This window comes from Lepisma saccharinum, chromosome 16 (genome assembly GCF_977018435.1).
Source record: "Lepisma saccharinum chromosome 16, izLepSacc3.1, whole genome shotgun sequence".
NCBI classification, from domain to species: domain Eukaryota; kingdom Metazoa; phylum Arthropoda; class Insecta; order Zygentoma; family Lepismatidae; genus Lepisma; species Lepisma saccharinum.
Genome location: NC_139244.1, coordinates 20,832,268 through 20,849,200, shown reverse-complemented (window position 1 = coordinate 20,849,200; position 16,933 = coordinate 20,832,268). Strand labels below are relative to the sequence as shown.

The window sequence follows — 16,933 nt, the reverse complement described above, 5'->3', positions numbered from 1 at the left end:
TGCTAACAGCCTGTGCCTGAAGATTTTGTTTCGATTCGCACTGAGATTTCAAATTTGTAAGAATTCGTACTGACTGAGTGTTTATCAAAATATTTCATAACAATTTGTTACAACTCCAATAGGGACTCCCCGATGGCGCAATGGTAGCTTCGCCGCCTTGTAGTCAAGGGGTCGAGGGTTCGATACCCGGTGGAGGCACGAGTGGTTCGGATCCCACTTTAAACTGTAGGTCCAGTTCCGATTAACCTTACTGTGCATAAAGTGGACTTAAAACACCAAATCAATCAATCCAATATGATACATTTCATTTCAGTGTCTTATAATTTTTTTTTAGCAATTGAGCGCCCCTTCAAAAATAATCTGAGTACGCCTGGCCTGTATTATTATAAAAACATTTTGTTTCATACAAAAGAAAGGCGGACAGATGTTTGGGGCTCAGTGTAATTTTATCAGTAATTTTTAAATTTGAATTAAACTTTTTTGGTGCGTCAACATTTGGTACCCATCAGATTACAAATTACTCTAGCCGTCTCTGAGAATTAAAATCTCCTTACCTATTTTAAAGAGGCGCTCAGCACAAATAAGGATAACACAGGGCAAGACCAGGGCCGGCGCTAGTCATTTTGAGGTGGAGGCAGATGCCGCTCCCTTTAGAACCCCCCATCATTATGCAGAAACGGGAAATTGAAAATCAATATTTTCCTAAGTAAAACATCAAACTATAAAGTAAATATTGAGACTTGTTACGCTATTTCAATACAATAAGCACAAAAGGATATCTCGCTAGAACACACTTAAACTTTAAAAAATGCGACACTAATTTTGTATTAATATTAAATTTTATGAAAACTCTCGCTCTCTCTCTTAAACGTATCTTAAATGTAACAAGTATTAGGAAAGAAATGAAGCCTTGACTTCATATGTTTACCGTTGTAGGTCTGTGATATATGATTGGATTTTAAAAATAATTACAAATAATAATATTCCCGGATCTCTGAGTGGGTGATCTGAGGTCTGAATTATTTCCTGCGTTGTCCTGCATTAAGCGGCTCTAGGGTTCACCCAGTCTCAAATTAATGTATACCTGGGGTAACCCTGGGAGGTAACGGCGGCCAGAGAGTGGTGCTGATCACATCACCTCCAAAAGGGCCGAGATCGAGAATGTGTGGGGTCCTACCCCCACATCAACTAAATGTGCCTTCATGACATGGTGCTAAATGCACAGGGAACTTCACCTTTACCTTTGCATGTAATATTCTTTTTCGTATAATGTTATCTTGCGTAAAATGGAAAGAAGCGTGTTTCAGACATGATTGACCGAAGATAGTATTTTTATTAGCCTTAATTTCCAAAAAAAGAAAAAAACCTTTGTTTGCCACTTGCCACGGTTACCGACAAAGTTAATAAATTCGAACTTCTACACTCACATTAGGTGCAAAATCATGACCCTTTATCAGTTTAAGGTCCCCTTTGGTGTAATTGTTTTATTATAGCCGAAAAACTTTTAGTTCATCTTTTAATTCAGTAGCCTTCATGTGTTAACCTTCCGGCAAGTTTTCTACACTTTTCAAACAAAAGATCAGATGGCATGTTTTTATGCTTACTAATATCATAACATAAATTGAAAAATTCGCTATGATGTTTAAGCTGATCAAATCTTTCTCTTAGAACTAAACTAATAGTCTAGGACCTGGTAATAAAAATCAACTTTGTACAGTTTTTGTGGATCTCCAACAGTTTCATCATACTGAAACATCATCTTCTTTCGATTTCGGCCATGTACAGTCTTGCCTATCTGTTAATCATCTATATCTAAATTCGATGCCAATTCTTTCTCATCAACAGGGGCTCACAGGTCGACGCCCCCGACGCCTCCACTAGTGGAGGGAGGGAGGGAGGCCCTGCCAGGCTGCCAAGTGGTGTCTAAGAAACTTTGAAATTTTTCATCACTCCTCCTTTTTTCAAAGCGCTGATATGTTTGCAAGAAATCATCTAACAGCATCTAACATATCGTAGATTAATGTTTTGAAGACATTTGCTCATTACATTACATGGAGTATAAAGTCATATGAGATAACTAGTGAACAGAGGAATGTAAAGCCACGTAACTGGTTTGCAATACCTTGAGCCTCATGCGCGACCATTTGGACAGTTATATTGTCGCCAATTATTTGAAGGAGCGCATCCTCAACGGAGTTAAGGCATCAAATTTGCTTTCCCAATTTGTGGCACTTGGTCTTAAAGAGGGACTACTGTGGGTCATATATTAAGTTCCAAGTTATAATAAAATATTATAACTTTCAAGTTATCCATAGGCTTATTTTTTTCTTCTCTTCAAATTTTGCCGCCCTGAAAATTTGCCGCTCTGGGCGGTGGCACGGTTTGCCCATTCCGCCGGCCCTGGGCAAGACAGCCGTACAGATTATACTGGCCGTAGGTCCAGACACCAGAGCCTCGTTAGCTTGCAAGAAAGGTTGCAAGGTTGACTTTTTGGGGCCTTTCCAGAAGGTCGCCCCTTATATGCCCACACCATAGTATGAGGACGAGTACGGAGTTCATTTGACCTTTCCTCTGATTTTGCATTTTTCCATTCTGTAATTATTTTTGTAATTTTATTTTACGTGGTTTTCCTGAAGCAGTCCTAACGACTTTCTCTCATGGAGGGCAGATGACATTTTATCACCTGGTAGTTAGGGTTGTTGAAATTTCATTGTTATAGCTTTAGACGATGGGGTGGTCGTTTAATTTAGGCGTCCAAACTTGCAAATTATTAATTTTTGTTATTAGTTTTGGATGCCTTGGTGTGTATGTGGGGAAGGGAGTGTTAGTCTAATTTTTGGTTGCCAGTGGAAGGCAATCGTCTCTTTTTAGATGCAGACGATTGCCATTTACGGAGGGTGATTGCTATAGGATAGGCAAGAAATTCTTGTAGGGAGTTAGGCTGTTGATATTAAATTGCAAATAGAAGAAATAACACTAATAATATTAATCATATGATAATTATTATTATAAACTGATAATAACAGACTATTATTTTATTGCCAATTTATCATCATCATGTCATAATATCCTTTGGAAGACTATCCTCGATACACCAGATTAGTGAATATTAGACACAATTGTTTATATTTCACATTTCATGCTGTTAATAAACTGCAATGCATAGTGATTCTGCTTTATTAATAACTTTTACACACTTCTCTCAAGAAAAATCTTTGATAGTTTTTAGTCATAAAGATTTAATTGTTTGGGATACACGTGGGCCCATCTTGGATTAAGCGCTAGAATATTTTTTAGAGTTTTGACCTAGTTGCCACATTTTACACTCAATTTTTCAAGCTAGCTCATTTCCCCCGTCAGTATTCTGCTGGAATATTATGCCTAATTAATATATATTTGATGTTATGGACTATCAAAAGTAACAAGCTTTTTGCTTTTTACTGATTCGAAATTAACCATTCCGGGGGAGGGGGGGTGGGGTCGACTGACCGGTTGCCCTCCTCCTTCGAGATGCGCATGGTGATTGCTATATTTTAAGTCGAAGAAAGATTGTCGCCATTTTTTGTTTTAGACGTATTGGGACACCATTGGTTCTCCGCATTAGTACGGCCATAGGCGTCCTGGTTTAGATAGTGGGCCCCAGGCAGAATAACATGCATGGTTCCAACCTAAATACAGAATCACAAACACATCTTGATACGCTGGAAATAATTCATTATTATTCAACTTGTCTTTCCTTCTTCTCTCTTCTCTTTTATGTATTGTGCTTTTAGTTTAGATAAACATTGTTTTTCGAAAATGTTAATAGCATAGCCTATTGTTACGAATTATAGATGCTTTCCAAATGGTATAGCTTCTAATATTAAGGTAGCAGTTTTTAATTTAGAGCTCTAGGGACAAACATCTGGTCAGTAGTTGTTATGTATTGTACAAGGTTCATTCAATAAATAACCGGAAATATTTTTTGTACAGAATCTATTATTAGAATGGAATACTACACATGATTATTATTCAACGTAGTCCCCCTCAAGTTCAATGCACCTGCGCCAGCGCTCGACAAACCTCCCAATTCCACATGAAAATATTTTTTTTGGGCGTGTGCGTAACCAGTCATGCACTGCTGCCTGGACGTCTTCATCATCCTCGAACCTTGAGCCACTAAGAGCGTCTTTAAGTGGGCCAAAAATGTGATAATCTGAAGGTGCCAGATCCGGGGAATACGGGGGGTGGGGTAAGCAGACGAACTTTAGGTCATTGATGGTAGCTAATGTGACTCTAGCAGTTTGTGGTCTCGCGTCGTCATGCAGTAACAGGACGCCACTGGACACCAGACCACGTCGCTTCTTCAAAATTGCTGGTTTTAAATTTTCACGCATAAGGTTTGCGTATGTCACACTGTTTACATTTTGACCTCTCGGCATGTAATGTTCAAGAATTGTTCCCTTATGATCCCAAAACAAAGTCAACATGACCTTACCAGCACTTCATTCAGCTCGCACCTTCTTGGGTCTTGGAGATGAAGAATGTCGCCACTCCATTGTAGCCCGCTTTGGTTCAGGTTCGTAGAAATGTACCCAACTTTCATCTTTCGTGACAATACGGTGAATAAATGCCTCCCCTTCAGCCTCGTACTGTCGCAAAAGCTCCCAGCACACATCCATGCGCCTTTCTTTCATTTCTGGTGTCAAATGTTTTGGAACCCACCTCGCACACACTTTCTTGAACACCAGTACGTCATGAACAATATGGTGGGCTGATCAGACACTAGCGTTCATCTCTGATGCAATCTCACTCACCGTAATACGCCTGTTTTCCCGTATTAACTCGTCAACTCTCGCAATGTTGTTCTCCGTGACTGCAGAGACAAAGCGTCGGAAGTTTGATACTCTCAAGAGAACAAATCAAATAATACTCCCATAAGTATAATGCATTTATCCTTGCCTCCTACGGCCATCCTGACAGTGTTGCCAAACCTGATGCGCATAAAGGAGCTAAATTTCAGCTTAAATGGAGTTAAAACTGACTTTCAAGGAGCTAGATTTACGAAGGCTGGATAAAGTGCCTCGTAGGTCGTAGGGTAATTTTAAATGTCAAAGTGGTGGGGGCGTTGCTATTACCGTTAACCTTGAAGTAATGACAATTTATTCTTAGATTTTTGGCGGAATCACCCATCTCAATAATCCACCGATGGTCGTATGAAATCGAAAATAAAGGATTCCCAGATAACAATATTATGTCTGATTGATTTGTCGTCTTAAGTCCACTTTATGCATGCACAGTAAGGCTAATCGGGACTGGACCTACAATTGAAAGCTGGATCCGAACCACTATGTGCCTCCACTGGGTATCGAACCCGGGGTCCCTTGATTACTAGGCGACGACGAGGGGTGGGGCGAAGCAGCCAAAATTTCATATACTCATGGCAAAAGTTGGTCTATGTGAGCCTGAGCCAGTGATGGCATCATATTGGGGCATGAGGGAGGGCGCCTCATTTCACAGCCAAACGAGTGCACGAAAGACCCAGATCTGGCTCCAAAAGAGCTAAGTTGGCAACACTGAATCGAAGGGAAAAGCCTGGCGGAAACTGTTCTGCTTGCCCTTATTCTGTTAATCTATCGTGTACTGCTTGATGCAGAATGACTTCGATATTTTAGCTTTTATTGTAGTTGCATGTTTTACATAAACCGTCAACGAAACATTTTGCATTACTCCAATGAAAGTTATAAACAGTGGCGAAGCGTAGAGTTCCTAGCAGGGTAGGCACAGAAGTGCGATAATTTCCATTAGTTGCTTAAATCTGTAAAAAGAAAGGGAGGGGGAGGGGGCTATGTCATGGAGAGTGGTTCAATGTCTCTCCAGACCGCTTCTTTACTTGCCAGTGGCGTGACGTTTTCAGAAGTCTTGTTACCGGCCATCAGTACGATAATTATGTCTCCTCACACCCACCAGATGTCATCGATCTAGATTTTTGTTCATTTCTGTTTTTTATTTGTTTGTATTTTTTCAACCCCTGATTTATGCACACACCTCCAGAAAGAACTACCAATCATGAGACATCGCTAAAATCCAACGAATAGTGCTCGAGCTCTGTTGTCAATTCTTCATCACTTTTTCTAAATTTATTTATTTATCTTGCAATTGAGGTGAAAAGGGCTAGAAGAACCCCATAATTTTCGGGTCAGTCTGACGTTTGAGCCGTGAGCAGACGACAGAATTCCGCAATTTCAGCGACTGTCAGTTTGGTACGTTCTACTGTTGCTAATTTAGTTTTTTTGGAGCAAGACTTCCTCGCACCGAGGAAAACACCATTATTATCTGTTGTCTAACTAAAGGAATGGTTGTAGTTAATTCCAGTCTTGGCTTTCTAGATAAATGAATTTCTGACACCTGCAACGTCCCACCTACGACAATTACCACACTCTAAACACTTCACTTAGGAGGACGGCAAAAGTTTACCCATTTGCGCTAACTTTTTGTCAGCCGTAGAACATGGACTCAGAAATATCTCAGGGCTTGCTGGGTGTAAGGAAAGACTATACCAGCTTAATATATATGTTTATTATAGTCTCAACACAAGGGTGTCCGTTTGCACACTTACACACGTGTCTTTACCTGAAACCCTTACCACGCGCGTGCATTTACTTGTACCACACACGTGCTTTTACCTGTACCACGCACGTTCTTTTACATGTACCACCTTTGGTCTCGAAGAGATAAAGGGGGGCAGGGAACATCCAATTTATTCCTCGCTGTGAGGCGCCAGGGGGAGTATGGGGACCTAATTTTATTTAGGGCCTTGGTCGCCGCTGACGTCACGGGTTCCCCTGTAAAAGAGAGTAGGTTGTGCGTAGTACCCCAACCACAGCCGGGAATTGGCCGAAACCAATCTGTACTCCCGAATAACGGGCGCAGGGTAAAGGATTAAAGGATGCCGCGACACCCCGGCGTTAGCTGGGAGTTGGCAAGCCAACCGGTGTCTCCTATGAAGGGACGGCAGGTTAGAAAAGGAAGGTCCGGGTGCTCCCAGACAAGCCGGGCAGGTAGAACCTGGGCACCTATCAGCCTAAGCGAGCGGACCAGGTAGGTAGGTTGCTGCTAGGCTCTTCTTCTTCTTCTTTCTTCTTTCTCCGTCCTTCCTTCTGGGATGGCTTCTAGTTCTCAGGCTGGGAGGCCAGTTAACTCTGGATGTTTGCCTGTTGACATCAGGGAGCCAACTGAGCTCCGGGCCTCGCTGCACTGGCTTTATACTCGCGGGGGCGGCGCATTGGTGGTGAAAATTTTAACTACAAGTACGCGTAGCTAACTCATTTTTTTACATATTGCAACCTTCTTACTGAGAAACATCCAAGAAGTGACATTAAGAAAACACTAGTGGGAAAATCACTAGTTGCACGTGTCAATATAAACTAAAACTGTGTGCATTCAGACAATACAATTGATATTGAGCCTCGCAGGACTCTTCAACGAATTTGAACAGTATAAATGACAATAAATGATAACATTTTCTGAATACAGCAACCACGCAGGGTCTAATAATAAGCGAAGCTAATAAACGTAGAGGTGGATCCGTTAGCGTTTACAGAAAACAGCGACCACGCAGGGTCAAATAATACGTAGAGGTGGATCCGTTAACACATTTAAACTAAAAGCGTACGCCTCTTAACAAAATATAATATGGCGACCACGCAGGGTCGTTAAATGTGGCGACCACGCAGGGTCGTTACATACGCCCCTCCCTCGGGCAAAAATTTTGAAGAAATTTAAATCTTACAATTTATGAAAAATTTTCATGAAACATTGATTTCAAATTCAATAGAAAAAATGACAGTAATAAGAGTCGGTTTCTCCTACACATTAGTCACTAGGTCATCTTCTTCCCCTACCACTTCTCTTCTTCGCTCCGATGAACACCTGTAGAGGCGAAGGTTGTCGAAGTTCACTCGGTCGACGGGTTGCCTGGTCCTGGGGTGAACTAACATTGCTGTGTTGTTCCGAAGATCAGTGGCTAAATAAGGTCCAATATACACTTCGAAGAGCTTAGCTATTGTTTTATTCTTCCTCGAACTAAGCTTATGATTTCGAACAAGAACCAAGTCGTCTTCGTGCAGCTCGAGCGCATGGCCTTTAGTCTTAAATTTTTGTTTGATATTTCTAGAGCGCTCTTTGGACTTGGCTAGAAACAGCTTTTGATTCCAGTTGGAGATTTGCGGGTCTACTTCGTTGATAGGCCAGTTGAAATGATCAAGGACTTCGTTAGGAACGGCTCTGTTGAAGAATAATTCTGAAGGAGCAAAGCCGCTGGCTTCAGATACCGAATTATTGAGTAGCCAACAGATTTCAGTTAAAAATTTAGACCAACTTTGATGTTCACGATGGCAGAACAATCTGAGTAACCTTACAATTTCTTGATTCATCCTTTCGATTGTATTACTGCTTGGGTGGTAGGCGGTCGTGAAGAAATATCTTATGCCTTTCTGGTCAAGGTAGTCTTTCCATAGTCCTGAAGTAAACTGGGTACCCCTGTCTGACAAGATGGCCTTAACTTTTGGAAAGTGGGAAAAGTATCCTCTCTCCATTATATTTATTATCTCTCTTGCAGTCCCTCGCCGTAAGGGATAAACTGAGACAAACTTTGTACCAACGTCTACCAGGGACAAGATATATTGGTATCCCTGAGATGAAGGTAACTTTCCAATTAAATCTATGGACAGCAGCTGGTGAGGATCCTTCTGATTTATGTGCATCTTGTTCTTAAGAATTCCTAGTTTATCCATCTTAGTCTTAGCACACGTGAGGCAATCTCTGACATGCTTAACTACATCTGCCTTCAATTTTGGCCAAAAATAACGGGCCTTAATTCGGCTTAAGGTTTTGGCTATGCCGAAATGTCCCTGCTCGTCGTGATTTTCTTTCCTAACTTTCTCCTTGAACTTTTCTGGAACACACAACTTGCACGTTACTTCATCTCCAGAACTCTTCCTGAACAAAAGATTACCATACCTTTGGTACAACTTCTTAACTTTTGTTTCTGCAGGCGAATCTTGCTCTTCCTTTTGTTCTAGGATTTTGATGATAGGCCGGCAAAAGTCATCAGCTTCTTGAGCTTCTATCCAACTTTCCACCTCCTCTATTTCATCTCGCTCCTGCCAGATGTAGTTTACATGGAAATTTCTGGTTTCTGGTTTCACGTCTTCATCTTCCGCTGGATATCTGCTAAGCACGTCAGGTACTAAGTTTTCTTTTCCTTGGATGTAAATAATCTCGAAAGAGTAGGACTGCAATCTGAGGGACCATCTAGTAAGACGGCAATTCCAGTTCTTAGAGTTTTGTAGCCAAACTTATCCACGATGGTCAGTATAAATCTTGAAATGTCTACCCTTGAAATAAATTTCAAACTTATTCACTCCAAATAAGATGGCCAAACATTCAAGCTCATGAATTGAATAATGCCTTTCATTGTTCTTTAATTTTCTACTAGCATACTGAACAACAGCTTTGTCTTCTCCTTGCTCTTGAAATAGGATGCACCCTAAACCTTTAGTTGAGGCATCGCTCTTAATGCAGAACTCTTTATCTAGATCCGGCTGCACTAACGCTGGAGTACTTACTAATTCTTCTTTTAACTGAGAAAAAGCTTCTTCTTGAGCTGGACTCCAATTCCATTTGCTAGCTTTGGAAAGCAGCTGCACCAGAGGTTCTGTCTTCACAGAGAAGTTCTTTATGAATTTTCTTCTCCAGTTTGCTAGTCCTAAAAATTTTCTAACGTCCTTTTTACTATTAGGGCGAGGGAACCTTAGAATGGCTTCATTCTTCTTTGGATCTACCTTGATCTGATCACCAGAGATTAAATGTCCGAGATACACTAGTTCTCCTTTCACAAAATTATATTTTCTTAATTTCACCTTGAGACCGACTTCTTCCAGTCTGCGAAGAACTTCTTGTATGTGTGTTAAATGAGTTGGAAAATCCGAATCAAAAATAAGGAGATCATCAATATACACCGTTAAATAACTTTCAGTCTCAGGTCCAAACACACGGTGCATAACAGATACAAAAGTAGAAACTGCATTCGATAAGCCATAGGGCATTTTTAGGAATTCATATTGACGACCTTTGTAGGAAAAGGGTGTATATTTTCTACACTCTCCTCTTAGGGGAATCTGCAAGTAACCTGAGGCCAGATCCAAACTAGTGAAGTATCGTGATCCTCGGAATCGTTGTAAAGATTCGTCAATTGGTGGGACGGAGCTCTTAGGGACCACCATGATTGCATTGAGTTGACGAAAATCCAGACAAGGCCGTACACTTCCGTCAGGCTTGTCGACCACTAATAATGGGTTCAGATACGGAGACACAGATGGTTGGATGATATTCCATGCTTTCCAGAGATCTAATTCCTTTTCCAAAGCTTTTCTTTTGGAAAGCGGTACTGGGTATGGGTGGCGGTAAACTGGTTCAGAACTTTTCAGTACGATCTCGCATTCAGCACTTTCCATGGTTCCTGGTTTCTCTGAGAATACCTCTAGATACTGCAGCAGCACACTGAATAACTCCTGTTTCTGGGAATCGAGCAAAATATTTATCGTATCGACCTTCTCTCTGAGGTCAGTGGGTTTATACATCCAATCCACTTCTTCATCTTGGATTCTTTGGATATACCGCACTATATCAATATTTAATGGATTCCCCTCGCTCTGCTCAGAAGTTTTTCCGAACGACAACGTTACAATATTTTTCCTGAAGTTGATTTCAGCCTCGTGCTGTTTCAAGAAAGGCATTCCTAACAGAAGATCAGTTCCAAATCCTTTTAAGATGAAAACCTCAGTACTGAAACTTAAACCACCAATTTCTAACTCTACACGCCTGCTTCCACATACACGCTTCTTATGACTTCCAGAGAAATCTACCAATCGCACCTCTGGAACTTTCTGGATCTGTATGCCAGGTATCTTATCTACTAACTTAGTCCAGATTGAATAATTAAGGATCGAGCATTCACTTCCAGTATCAATCACACAGGTCACTGTAAAGTCCATTAATTTAGCCTGCACTACCGGAGATCTGTATCTAATTTTGGATTCCCTTGCAGACTTCAATTCCTTTTGTAAAATGGTATCTTCAGTTTCTGTTAGCTGGAAATTTACTAGTAACACTTGGACATCTTTATCTATTAATTTGGGCCGCTCCATCGAAGTCCCTTGCCTAAACAGGAACGAAGCATTTAGACAAGGTCCTAGTTTGTCTGGCTAGACTGGGACCTTTGATTTTGATGAAACTCCCGCGCCTCCTCCTGCTCCGATGTAATGTTTTGTCTAGGAGATGGAGGTCCGCGAATCTCATTCTGCTCACCCGTAAATCGTCGTCTCGGAGGACTAGGGCTACTTCTACCCTCACGGATCCTTCTTGGGCCAGAAGATCTACGTCTTTGGTTTTGGTAAGGTCGGAAAGAGTTTCTTCTAAATTCACGCCTGCCTCCTCTTTCATTAGTGAAACGTTGAGGGCGCTTGTAATTACCTTCTGACCTCGTTTCTATGTTCCGGACTTTATAGTTCCTTGAGGGATTCTGTTCTTTTCCCTTCGGTTCATCTTTGTTCCTCCATGCATCTGGCTCATCATAGATTTCAAAATCCTTCAGGAAATGGGTTAGGTCATCTACCGTTCTGGGCGCATGTGCTAAACAAAGGTTTCGCATTCTATAAGGAAGTTGTCCGATGATCAAATTAAGTACTTCTTCCTCATTAAAGTTATCACTCAGGTTTCTATAGGCCGCATAAACGCTCCAGGCAAAGCTCTCCATACTTTCGTGGACAAGTCTGGAATATCTCCTGTTTCTCACAGCTGTTAGCTGCCGTTGTCTAGCCTTCTCAGAAGCGAATTCTTCTTTGAACCTGGCGCAAAAGTCAGCATAATTCACGAAACTATCAATATTTCCTGCAAGCCAGTGTTCAGCTTTATCAGTGAAGACTCTAGAAGCAACTCTAGCCTATAATGTTCGGGTACCTGCATAAGTTCAAAGCTGACGTTGAGCTCCCGAAGATATTTTTCAGCTGACTGAGCCTCAATGTCGCCTTTAAATTTAGGAATGTGGGCGATATCCGCCATTCTAGGCATCTTAAAATCTGGCCTTCTTCTAGGTGGCGATCCATCTGAAGTATCATCGTATCGAGGCCTCTTTCTTCCGTCAGCCTTCATTCTGTTGGCAGCGAATAGAGGTTCCTCAGCTAACCTGGGCGGCTCATAAGGAGTAGCATCCGGATTCAAATCTCTATCCGGAGTAAGAGGGCTGGAATGAACATCTGGAGTGGGTTCTGGCTGAACATTCAATCTTTGGAACTGAATCTGAAGTTCACTTACCCTCTGGACAAATGTTCCTGTCTGATCTTGCATTTCTCTTCGCAGAAATACTTCGAGCTTCCTTGTCTCTACCCTAAGAGAATTCACCTTCTCTTCAGCTGCCTGCTCTACGTCCTTCCGCAGAGTTGAGGTCATTGACTCCATCACTTCCTTCTGTTCCTGCACGACTTTCTCGATGGATTCGGTCTTGTCACCCAAGTTTTGGACAGCTTTCTCAATGGACTCCACTGTAATCTCTACTTGTCCGCGCCACTGAGATAATGGTTCCAGTCTTTCCTGAAGTACCTCTTTTACTCTCTCCTCAACCTTTGCTATCTCTTGCTGAGAAGTAAGTTGGATACTTTCTACTCCGGCCTTAAGACCTTCTATGTCAGTCCTCTGCTGGGCAAAGAGGGCTTGCAGTTCATTCCTACGCTTCTCTTCTTCTTCCTCTTTTTGTTTTTGTCTTTTGGCTTCTTCTTCCTCTTTTTCTTTCTTTCTTATTTCCTCTAGGCTCTCAATTAAAGCTCGGAGAGTTTCAAAGTCCTTTTCCCTTTTCTCTTCAATTTCTTTTCTTTCTAGCTCTCTTTTCTCTTCAATCTCTCGTTTCTCTAGCTCTCTTTTCTCTTCAATCTCTCGTTTCTCTACCTTTATTTTCTCTTCAATCTCTCGTTTCTCTAGCTCCCTTTTCTCTTCATGAAACTCTATTAGGGATCTAAGTTCCATCAGTTCCTTTGTTCTCAGCTTTTCAGCCTGAACTGCCTCTCTTTTGCGCACTTTCTCTTCCTCCTGTTTCTCTTTCTTTCTGCGCTGTTCGTCTTCAAGTCTCTCTTTCTCTCGGCGTATTTCTTCTTCAAGTCTCTCCCTCTTTCTGTCTTCCCTATCTTTCGTCAGCCATTCCAATAACCAATGGTCTGATGGAGGATTGGTCAGCGGACTTGGTTCTTGTATTGCGGTCTCCGCTACTTGAGTCTGCGGACCAGATTCACACGTCTGGCATTTAACTCCTACAGCGGGGAAGGTAGCCACATCTTTTCCATCACAGCTCCAGTGAATTTGGCGCTGGCACTGGCAACACTGGAAATGTGCTGCCTCTTCTCCCAGTTCTTCACAGCAACCATATCCAGACTGTGAATCCATGGTCTTCCTCCCTCTACTTCTCAGGTTCATACCAGTAAATTCTTGATCCATGTTTAATACAGTCCACACTTTCACTTTCACTGGACAGTCCTTTTAATGCACAGTTCGGTTTACTTCGCTTAATTGCACAGTTCTGTTGGGCCCCACGTTATGGCGCCAAAAACTTTTGCAACGTCCCACCTACGACAATTACCACACTCTAAACACTTCACTTAGGAGGACGGCAAAAGTTTACCCATTTGCGCTAACTTTTTGTCAGCCGTAGAACATGGACTCAGAAATATCTCAGGGCTTGCTGGGTGTAAGGAAAGACTATACCAGCTTAATATATATGTTTATTATAGTCTCAACACAAGGGTGTCCGTTTGCACACTTACACACGTGTCTTTACCTGAAACCCTTACCACGCGCGTGCATTTACTTGTACCACACACGTGCTTTTACCTGTACCACGCACGTTCTTTTACATGTACCACCTTTGGTCTCGAAGAGATAAAGGGGGGCAGGGAACATCCAATTTATTCCTCGCTGTGAGGCGCCAGGGGGAGTATGGGGACCTAATTTTATTTAGGGCCTTGGTCGCCGCTGACGTCACGGGTTCCCCTGTAAAAGAGAGTAGGTTGTGCGTAGTACCCCAACCACAGCCGGGAATTGGCCGAAACCAATCTGTACTCCCGAATAACGGGCGCAGGGTAAAGGATTAAAGGATGCCGCGACACCCCGGCGTTAGCTGGGAGTTGGCAAGCCAACCGGTGTCTCCTATGAAGGGACGGCAGGTTAGAAAAGGAAGGTCCGGGTGCTCCCAGACAAGCCGGGCAGGTAGAACCTGGGCACCTATCAGCCTAAGCGAGCGGACCAGGTAGGTAGGTTGCTGCTAGGCTCTTCTTCTTCTTCTTTCTTCTTTCTCCGTCCTTCCTTCTGGGATGGCTTCTAGTTCTCAGGCTGGGAGGCCAGTTAACTCTGGATGTTTGCCTGTTGACATCAGGGAGCCAACTGAGCTCCGGGCCTCGCTGCACTGGCTTTATACTCGCGGGGGCGGCGCATTGGTGGTGAAAATTTTAACTACAAGTACGCGTAGCTAACTCATTTTTTTACATATTGCAACCTTCTTACTGAGAAACATCCAAGAAGTGACATTAAGAAAACACTAGTGGGAAAATCACTAGTTGCACGTGTCAATATAAACTAAAACTGTGTGCATTCAGACAATACAATTGATATTGAGCCTCGCAGGACTCTTCAACGAATTTGAACAGTATAAATGACAATAAATGATAACATTTTCTGAATACAGCAACCACGCAGGGTCTAATAATAAGCGAAGCTAATAAACGTAGAGGTGGATCCGTTAGCGTTTACAGAAAACAGCGACCACGCAGGGTCAAATAATACGTAGAGGTGGATCCGTTAACACATTTAAACTAAAAGCGTACGCCTCTTAACAAAATATAATATGGCGACCACGCAGGGTCGTTAAATGTGGCGACCACGCAGGGTAGTTACACACCTGTATGTGCAAGTAAACATAATTTAAATGTTGAATATTTTCGTCTCATCTGTTCTGCTCTATGCTAATCGTGACAATGAGAATGTATGGAGAATGAATTAAAGATGATCAGGAAACATTGACATGACCACAATTAGTTAGGATGACGACTACGGAGCTTTCAAGAAAAAACATAGGTAAAGGTGACCTCTCTCATTCAGTGTGTATACTTCGCATCCTAGTTTGTTCTACCCCTTGTGTTAGTAGACACCTTTACGTGATAATAGAACATAGGATCCTTGTTTGGGACCCCGCAACACGACAGGTTACTATGTAACATATAAACAGGTTATAATAAATGTAGTTGCTTGAGAGAATAGAATCCCAATTTTAGGCGCAATTTAGCTCTTTTCTGCCAATCCAATGTGACAACACTGACCTGTTCCGCCAGACCTGAAACAGACGTGGCCCGCGCAATAACTCCATAACCCTTTTTGTCCTAAACCCAAATAATGACCATTGACCGCCCTCTTCTCTTGTTATCCCTTCAGAGTAAACGAAACTGCCTACCTCTTCGCTTGTGTCGGCTGCAGAAAAAAATGTCTTCTTGTAATATTTATTCAACGACAGTGTTAACGCATTAAATAACGTTTCAACAACTTTGAATTTTTTTAAATATTTTGCTGTCACTTGCCACTGCTACTTGGAAAGGAAAATATAGTTGAAAAAATTTTAGAAATTATTGTTATAAGAAAAAAACATGAAAGACCAAAAGTGGGTCCTACCTTACTGATGATTACATCTTCACTCAATTAAGAACTCGATTGTTCTTGTTGTTCTTGCATTTCAGTCCAGCACTTCTTGCATAAATCTGATCGCTGCACACGACACGAATGAAAAACAAAGCTCTACCATCACGAACCTCGCGCTCCGAGCCAAGCTCCCTTCTAGCGTCGTGAGCAGGATGCAAGTTTTCACAAAGGGGGAACGAGCGAGGTTTGGTTTGAGTTTCTGTTTTAAGTCCACTTTATGCACAGTAAGGCTAATCGGGACTGGACCTACAGTTTAAAGTGGAATCTGAACCACTTGTGCCTCCACCGGGTATCGAACCCGGGACCCCTTGATTGCAAGGCAATGACGCTACCACTGCGCCATGGGGGAGGCCCGGGAACGAGCGAGGGAATCCTCGTTCACGATAAAAATAAATTATTCTATTCCCAGTGAAAGTAAAACTACTTTGTAAATATAAGGCGTAACTAGCATTTTAATTTACATAATTTGGTATGAAGACTTACTTTACAAATATAAGTTCTTTGGACTTTCTGTTTACGCTACGCTGTTGGGTGAATCGACAAGACCATCAGCACTCTGACCAGAAAACGAAGTCAGAACTACAGTACTCCGTAATTTTCAATCTCACTTACACTTGTCGATGAAAGGAAGGAAAACATAAGTTTCGTACAAAATATGGAGAATGTTCAATGAAATAGAAGTCTCTCTGCACGAACACAGGCTAATGTTTATAAAAAATGCTGGTACACCACAAATTTCCAACCCTGGCGGAAATGCAGTGTTGCTGATATTCTGTTCGTCTCCTAGTGGGTAACACCGCGAGGCCGGCCTCAGGAGCACGTTATAAGCATACGTACAGCACTCGTAAGATTAGGCTTCCCGCATATACGACCGCAGGACGGAATGTGAAGAGAAGAGGCCCCAGCAAATGTGCCTCTTATCATAAATGAAAATTCCAAACTTTTCCATTGCATTACATATGTTTTGACGAAATAAGTAAATACACCTTTAAAAGAGTAATGGCGTGGGTAGGCCCGGCCTCCTAGCCTCATAGGACGCTTCGCCACTGAAACTGCAGATTTTGTCTCCACGATGGCGTAGTGGCTAACTTTTATAAGGCATTTGCCTTATAGTCAACGGGTAACGGCTTCGATTCCCGGTGAGGATTTTGTACAGTGATTC

General features: G+C 42.1%; 1 non-coding gene across 1 annotated transcript; it reads right to left on the bottom strand.

The window, feature by feature from the left end:
- Positions 1-16,048: 16,048 nt before the first annotated feature.
- Positions 16,049-16,123, bottom strand: TRNAA-UGC (transfer RNA alanine (anticodon UGC)). The gene has a single exon. It is a non-coding gene; the product is annotated as a tRNA-Ala (tRNA).
- Positions 16,124-16,933: the final 810 nt, after the last annotated feature.